The sequence below is a fragment of the Zea mays genome, chromosome 4 (assembly GCF_902167145.1).
Source record: "Zea mays cultivar B73 chromosome 4, Zm-B73-REFERENCE-NAM-5.0, whole genome shotgun sequence".
Lineage (NCBI taxonomy): Eukaryota > Viridiplantae > Streptophyta > Magnoliopsida > Poales > Poaceae > Zea > Zea mays.
The window spans coordinates 115334816-115343620 of record NC_050099.1 but is presented as its reverse complement, the minus strand read 5'-3'; positions in this window follow the sequence as shown (position 1 = coordinate 115343620).

The window sequence follows — 8805 nt, the reverse complement described above, 5'->3', positions numbered from 1 at the left end:
GGACTTCATTGTTGGATTACCCCGCACGTCTGCTGGATATGATTCTATATGGGTGATTGTGGACAGGCTAACTAAAGTGGCCCACTTTATTCCAGTGAAGACCACATATTCAGGAGCCAAGTTGGCAGAGTTGTACATGGCACGGATTGTATGCCTGCATGGTGTGCCAAAGAAGATTGTGTCAGACCGGGGATCACAGTTTACCTCTCGGTATTGGAAGAAGTTACACGAGTCCTTGGATACGAGATTGAATTTTAGTTCGGCTTACCATCCACAGACTGATGGGCAGACTGAGAGGACTAACCAAGTACTGGAAGATATGTTAAGAGCTTGTGCTCTTAAGCATGGTGGAAGTTGGGATAAGAGTCTACCGTATGCAGAGTTCTCTTACAATAATAGCTATCAGGCCAGTTTGAAGATGTCACCGTTTGAGGCTTTGTATGGCAGAAAGTGCAGGACTCCACTGTATTGGGATCAAACTGGTGAAAGGCAGTTATTTGGGCCTGAGATTATACAAGAAGCAGAAGAACAAGTTCGTCAAATAAGAGAGAATTTGAGAACTGCACAGTCAAGGCAGAAAAGCTATGCTGACACCAGGAGAAGACTGCTTGAGTTTAAGGAAGGAGATTATGTGTACCTCAAGGTGTCACCACTTCATGGAATGAGGAGATTTAAAGTCAAAGGAAAGTTGTACCCTCGCTTTATCGGACCCTTCTTAATCTTAAAACGAGTGGGAGAGGTTGCATACCAATTGGAGTTACCGGATCATCTTGCGGATGTTCATAATGTTTTTCATGTATCTCAGCTGAAGAAATGTCTCAGGGTACCTGAAGAGCAGTTACCAATGGAGGACCTTAGTGTACAAGATGACTTGACTTATGCTGAGTACCCCATCAAGATTCTGGATACACTGACTCGTGTCACGAGGAATAAGGTTATAAAGAAGTGCAAAGTTCAATGGAGTCACCACGGTGAAGACGAAGCTACGTGGGAAAGAGAAGAAGAGCTTCGCATCGATTTTCCCCACCTTTTCCCTAGATCTTCCTAAATCTCGAGGACGAGATTATTTTTAAGGGGGGTAGGATTTGTAACACCCAGTTTGTAACCTATAATAAAAGAGGAGAAATTAGTTCCTTTATCTATATGTGTGTTATTTCTACTTACCATCATATGTGAACACCATATTCAAAAAAAATAGTTCATAAAAGACTTATCACAAAAAAAATGTGTGCATCATGTCGGTTCTTTATTTTGTGTGCATTATGTGGCAATATAAAAGTAATGTGACAAGAAAATATTAAAGTCCAAAAAGGGAATTTAGAACCTAAAAGAAATTCTTGAATCTAGAAAAGAGAAGGAAATAAATATTGTGAGGATAAAAATAAGTAAATGAAAATATATTATTCCAACATTAGAGTGTGAATTTGTATAATGGACTCAAAGGATAAACTCACATTCAAATTCAAATTTGGATTCAAAACAATTAAAGAAAACAGAAAAATAAAAGATAAAAGAAAAAAGAGAAAGAGACCTTACTTGGGCCGCAGACCATCTTTCGGCCCACTTCTGAATCCATGCCGCACGACCCAGCTACAAGGATCGGCGCCGACACGAGGGCCCCACTGGGCAGTCTCTCTTCCTCGCGCTCGTTCTCACATACTCACTGTGCGCGAGACCCGCTTTGTCAGCCTGTGTGCCCAACGCGCGGAGATCTCGCCCAGCCGCTCTCTGTGACTTGCACGACTTGTTACGCTGTTAGGTAGGCCCCGCATGCCAGGATCGCCTCCTTCCTCGGCTGGTCGTTGCACCCACCTCGCGAGAAACCGGGAGCGGACCTTGCGACCGTGGCGTCCTGGGGATAAAAGCCTTCTGGGTGCCCGGTCGTGTTGCCCTAGCGTCCACAGACAATACTGAAAGCCAACGCCACCTCGAATTGCGCGGAGAACCTGCGCCGCCATTGTAGGAGAGGGTGCCGCCGTCAGTGAGGAACCCATAGTTTGCTGCCGCACTGGAATCTCGAGCTCAACGCGACCGTACGCACGTAGAGTGTCCAATTGGGTTCGCCCGGTCCTGGGAAGGGTGGTCAACTACTTTCCGTGGGCGAATCGTGCTCCAGCACCTCGGAATTTCCCACCGGACTTCGTTCGACGGCGACCGTCCACCCCACGCCGTGGCCGGCCCCCTTCGCGACCCAATCAACAGGTAATACCCTTCCCAATTGATTCATCGCATCGTCCCGTATGTATTTCCATCGTATGTGCGCGATTTAGGGCATCGAGTAGGGGACAGGACCCTGTAATTCTGCCGCCGCTGTGGTAGACTGGCCGGGCCGCCGTGCCCATATGAGCGGGGGAAGGTGATGATGGTTGTGCCATTGGATTCTTGTCCAACGGTGGAGATTAGATAGGGAGATAACTTTTCGGTGGATTGGATCCGGGCCATCTATCCAGATCGGACGGGTGAAAGGCAATAGCATGACTTTAAAATCGGGGGCGTCGATTTGTGATCGGACGATCTAGAGCGCTTGCTGGTTTGTAATGGTTAGGATCTAATCTGGACCATCCGCGTCTGATCGAACGGCTGAAATTAGAGGATACCCCCTTCAGCCCTGAGTTTTGTTAAAGAGTCCCTGTAGTTTATAGAAATCAACCCGCCGTCTAGGGAACTTGTTCCCTGTGTCTTAGAAAACTTGCACCGAGCCCCCTGTTGTTATCAGAAGTTGAGGCCCAGTCCAGTACTGGTTTATATCGATTAAATGAATTAGAAATTGGATTTATAATATTAAAATAAACCCTAGAACTTGATAAATTCATAGAAAATCCATTTTAAGTCTAAATTAGTCCATTCCACTTTCTAAATTTTTGTAATAATATTATTTATCACTTAGAGCCTTTGTTTTGTCATGAAAACAGTAAGAACTTTATTTCTCACTTAATCCTATTTTAAACAAATAAAACCTTTGAAAATTCATAACTTCAATTCTATAACTCCAAAAATTATGATTCCGGTTCCTAGAATTTTATTTTAACGTGTAGATTATTACTGTGTATTTTGTTTATATGTTTGGTGTAATGTTAATTTCTCTATATGCACTGTGCTTGTTTGTATTGTGGCGAGTAGAAGAGCCCGTGACCGAGGATCCTGGTGAGCAGCAGGTTGAAGTAGCTGAGCAGGAGCTCATTGAAGGCAAGTTGTGCCCTTGACCACTTTTTACCCAATAATGTTCTTTAATATCACTTATTCATGCATTGGTTAATTTTGATGGGACCCAATAGGTCACCCTAGATTGTTTATCTCATTACCTTGTTTACCCCTGAATCACTTGGGTAGTTTTCTATTGCTTTACATGGTTTTGGGATAATCATTTATCATATCTATGATCCAATTCTTTTGTTATTCTATTTATGTTCATGTTAAGATCATTAATGTTAATTGGAACATAGAGCTTAACTTGAGAACCACGTGACACCACAAGGGTTTAATGGGACGCCCTTGGCTGACTAATTAGGAAAGCTAGTGGAAGACTACCTTACCCGAAAGGGGCAAGGGCAGTAGGGGAGTGGTCAGTGTAGGGAGGTCCTTGGTTGATTTTGCTGCGATGGCGGTCAGACAAGAACCCTGCATTGGAGCTTCCTATAAACTGTAGCGGCTTTTCGAAAGCTAGTGGAACTTTGTAAAGGCTTCGTAGTGTTGCCCTGCCGCACTTCCTAGGTAGAGGTGTATGGGATTCGCGACCCCTTGGCAGATGGGTAGCATGACTTGTGGGTAATGGGTACAACCTCTGCAGAGTGTAAAACTAGTATACTAGCCGAGCTCACGGTCATGAGCAGCTCAGGACTCTCTGATGATTAAATTATGGAACCTAAATTCAATTTTGTCATTTGCATTGCATGGGTTTATTATTAATTTGTTCTATTACTTTATTTAAGGTTTGGTATTTACTTACACTTAGTAATTGCTAATAAAATTTTGACCAACTACTTAAAAGCAATGCTCAGCTTTAACCGTTCTCTTAGATAAGCCTTACACTCCATGAGCTCCCACCTTTGGTGAGTTCATGTCACATTATTCCCCACAACTTGTTGAGCGATGATCATGTGTGAGCTCACCCTTGCTGTCTCACACCCCCCCCTCAGGAGAAGAGCAGGTGGTTCAGGAGGAGCCACAAGGCGAGGAGTTTGATCTGATCTAGGTGGCGTTTCTCAGTTGACATTGGCGCCGACGATCCTTAGTTCGTTTTATATTTATTCTTTTATTTTGTAATAAGTCTTCCGCTATGTAATAAATACTCTGATTATTGTGACATTTATCTCTATACACTCTGTTATTATATATGTTGTCTTCTTGGCGCATGTATGAGATGCACCTGGTTTTGTTCCTTAAAGCCTGGTGTGACAAGAAGGTACTACAATATGGTATGACTGGAAATAATGCCGAAGCTTTCTGGAGGCCATCAATATAGCATATAGTACCTTCTCCAGCTCTGTGTAATTTCGTTTTGACAGACTAAGTACTTCAGAGATGAAGTACACTGGCACTTGCTTCTTCGCTTGGCCATCTTGCTTTTTGTGACGGAACCTCCTAAGGTATTAGGCCCACCTACAGATGTCCTTGTCCTAAGGACCTCGGACAACACTGTAGATGCACATAATCACTCGACAAGTTTGGTCATCTGTATCATCGTCAAACCGCCCAAAAGCGCCTCACCCATCACGCAGACATTACATCACATCGGAGGAAGAATAAGCGGAAGCAGAATACAAGAACTTAATTTACATTCATAAAATATATATAGAGAGAGTATTATTACAATACTGGTTGCTATGAGTGCATGAAATATTATTAGAAACCAGGGAGGAAAAACACCCTCCCGCACAAAAGTTTAGCGTTTACAAACTGGGAGGCAACATCCTCCCACACACACGATCACTGCTTTGGCTCCTCTTTTGGTACCACCTTTGAATAGAAACAGCAAAACTCCGTTGTTTCCTCACCTACAACAACATGGGTTTGAAAACCCTGAGTACAGAGTGTACTTTCGCAAGTCTTACCCGACAAAGAAAAAGACTCTCAAGGATATGCTGGCTTGTGGGAGTCAAGGTAAGGCTAATCAAGAACCAAAGACTCTATTTGCAGAAATGCTTACTAACAGTGGATCCTTAAAAATCTAGTTTTATTATTAGGTTAAGTCATTACCTACATCTAGAGTTCTTTCTATCCTAGTTCAAGCACTTGGCCTATACTAGACGTCTTTTTATCAACCCTTCAGTTCACTGGATTGTTACGTGTAAGTTAGTGACCAAGTCTTCATGTCTGAGAAGTAACAGCGATCCGAATCGATTTATACTCAGCTGAGGATCTCCAACCACACGACATATGTAGCACTTAACCTTGCATATGTCAACTCACCACCGGGTTTCTCAAGACCAGACCGGATTTATGCCAACTGAGAGCACAGATACACTACCGTCCAGCCTCTTGCCACGGAGGGTACACGCTACTCTCGCCATCTCTCCACTCCCATTGCATGTTAGCCTTTCTGGTCTTGGTCTGCCCGAGGCAAAGCTTACCTATGATGAGGCATGTGGCCAGTTGAAAGGTCCTCGGTCAGCAGGCCCACATCGACACGGTCCTTAAGCGACTTAGACAGAGACACTACACCGAGACTCTCTTCTCGTGCAAGTCACCCACCCGGTCTCGTTTTATCATTTAAAACCCAAAGTTTGGTACCTGTCGGAGGTACATCTTTTCCGATGTTGAACCCATCATGGCCATGATGGATTCACCATCAAGTCTTTTCTTTTGAAAACTTCCCATCCCATATGAAGCATCATCTTTGTTTAAAACAATCCATTTTTTTTCTAAGGCAAGACTAAGCATCAGAAAACTTTTAAGTAAAACAGGTATCAAGGAATGGTAAACAGTTCTAAGGAAGGAAATGCAGCAATTGTTTATCACCCAACTCCTATCACCTAATGCATCATTTCAAGTGATAAAGAGTTTGAAATAACAAGGAAAAGGGTAAATGCACCGGGGCTTGCCTTGTGTTGTAGGAGACTCGGGATCTGTTCCACAAATATCAAAGTAGAAACTGTTCTCGATAGGTGGAATTTCAGCTTGTGGAGCATTTTCTTCTTTGACAATCACTTCTTCGTTTTCTATGCATAGCAATATACATACATGAATGCCCATGTGATGCTATGAATATGCAGTTACAATAGAATACATTAAGTTGTGTCTTGAATATAACTGTCCTTCACGGTGCCCACCAGCTACTAGAGTTTCCTAGTCAAGTACTGTTGGGGACTTGTTCTCAAATGCTATGAGTTAAGAACAAGGCAACACAAATGTTAATGGTTAAAGGCCTTCGTCTTCCGAAGCATTATCTCCCTCAGGATATAATGATCTTCAGTCGAAGGTCATGAAGGGCATACCTTCATCATCTCAATATGTAATGGAAAGCTAAAGCATAAGTTACATATAAAGAATACGAATAATCATCTTAAATCATCAGATTATATATATTCTTATTGATTAACCATGAATAAACATTATCGATATTGAATTACATGTGTACCTTCGGCTTGACAGAAGGTAAGAATCCAAGTGTGACGTGCGAGTGAATACAAGTCAGCGTGAACAGCACGGGGTTACTGTTCACCTATTTATAGGCAAGGGACGCATCCTGATCGAAATTACATTTATGTCCTTGATAACTAATTATAAACATGACATAAGTTAACATGGACTAAACGGTCTTTTCCTCTTTAAGTCGGTGCTGCCCTTCGTCTCAAGGCATGTCATCATGCCGAAGCTCCCTGGATTGTAGCATCGGCTTCGGCATATACTTGTGTCTGCTTGCATATCGTCCTGCCGAAGGTGTTTTTGCTTAGAGGACCTTCGGCGAAGAAGAAGGCACCTAACAATAGCCCCTTCGCTGTGCTAGATCGTTTTTCGTAACGAGCTCAATCCGTGAAAGACCTCAAAGGCTTCAGAATGCCGAAGGTCCGAAAAACACCTTCCCTTAGCTCGTTGCCGAGAAACGATTAAAATACTCATGTTGGGGTATGCTTCGTAGACGAAGATCCTAAAGAAAGAAAACACCTTCAGCAGATCCTCTCAAGAGCAGCGCCGAAGCTATCGCCTATAAAACTTCGGCACAGTGACATGCCTCAAGACGAAGGGGTGAACCGACTTAAAGATGAAATGACCTAAAAGACCCATGATGTTCTGTGTCTTTATTGTAGTCGATTGTAAAGGGCATAAATGTAATTATACACAGGTTGCGCCCTGTGCCTATAAATAGGTACTGTTCACGCAATCTGGTAATCGCTGACACATTACGCTGGAATTATTGCTTTTTGCCAAGGCGAAGGTATAAATATACCTAAATATTACGTTTTAATATTTAGGTTTGCATAATAAAATATGTGAATAATCTTATGTGCTTTTGATATATAGTTTCCTGATGTTTTGTATTTTCTATATTTCATTTTACATCGTTTTATAACTCTAATCACGAAGGTATGACCTTCGTGATATCTCGCTCATGGCCTTCGTCTTAAGCTCATTAAATCCTTGGGGAAATAATGATTCAGCGGACGAAGGACATTAATATTTAACATTTTATGTTGCCTTGTTCTTAATTCATTGCATTTGAGAACAAGTTCCCAACATTGGCGCCCACCTCCGGTGAACTCACTTCCACTTTTTGAGTTGATGGCTTCGTTCAACAACCAATCTGGAGCTGCTTCGGCTACGAAGCTGGTACTCCCGATAACAGGCGGTTCATGTTCAGAGCCGGCCAACAAGAAGCAGAAGAAGGAGGCACAGAGAAGGGTACAACATGTCGGGGTGCAGGGACCCTTCATCAACTCGAGATGGTCCCACATCCCAATTACCTTCTCCCAAGAGGACCTTCAGCTCAAGGATTACCCTCACAATGATGCTATGGTTATCTCCTGTGTCATCAAAGGATTTCTGGTCCACAATGTTCTAGTTGATACAGGCAGTGCAACGGATATTATATTTGTTAAGGCCTTTAGACAGATGCAAGAGCTAGAGGATAAGATTCATGATGCTACACACCCTCTTTGTGGCTTCGGAGGAAGACAGATTGTAGCGCTCGGCAAGATCACGATGCCAGTGACCTTCGGATTTGTCAAAATACAAGGACTGAGCAAGTTGTGGTTGATATTGTCGACATGGAGTACCCCTACAATGCAATCATTGGTCGGGGGACACTCAATGCTTTTGAAGCAATTCTCCATCCAGCTTATCTATGCATGAAGATACCTTCGGATCAAGGGCCTATTGCTATTCATGGAAGTCAGAAAGCTGCCAGAAAGGCTGAAGGAAACTGGACAGATTCAAAAGCAATTCATAATATAGATGGAGCCGAAGCTTGTGAGCAGTACAAGTACAGAAGGGAGAAGGCTGCTTCGTCCGATCAGCCGAAGCCCATGCTCTTATGTGAAGATATAGCAGAGCAGAAGGTGTTGCTGGGATCTCAATTGTCTGAGGAACAGGAGAAAACCCTAACAAGGTTTCTATTCAACAACAAAGATGTCTTTGCATGGTCAGCCAACGATCTCTGTGGTGTCAACAGGGATGTCATTGAACACTCGCTCAATGTCGATCCATCCTTCAGACCCAAAAAGCAGAGGCTTCAGAAAATGTCTGATGACAAAGCCAAAGGTGCTCGGAATGAAGTGAAAAGACTTCTTACTGCTGGAGTCATCAGAGAAGTAAAATACCCAGAATGGCTAGCCAACACTGTTATGGTGAAGAAGGCCAATGGTAAAT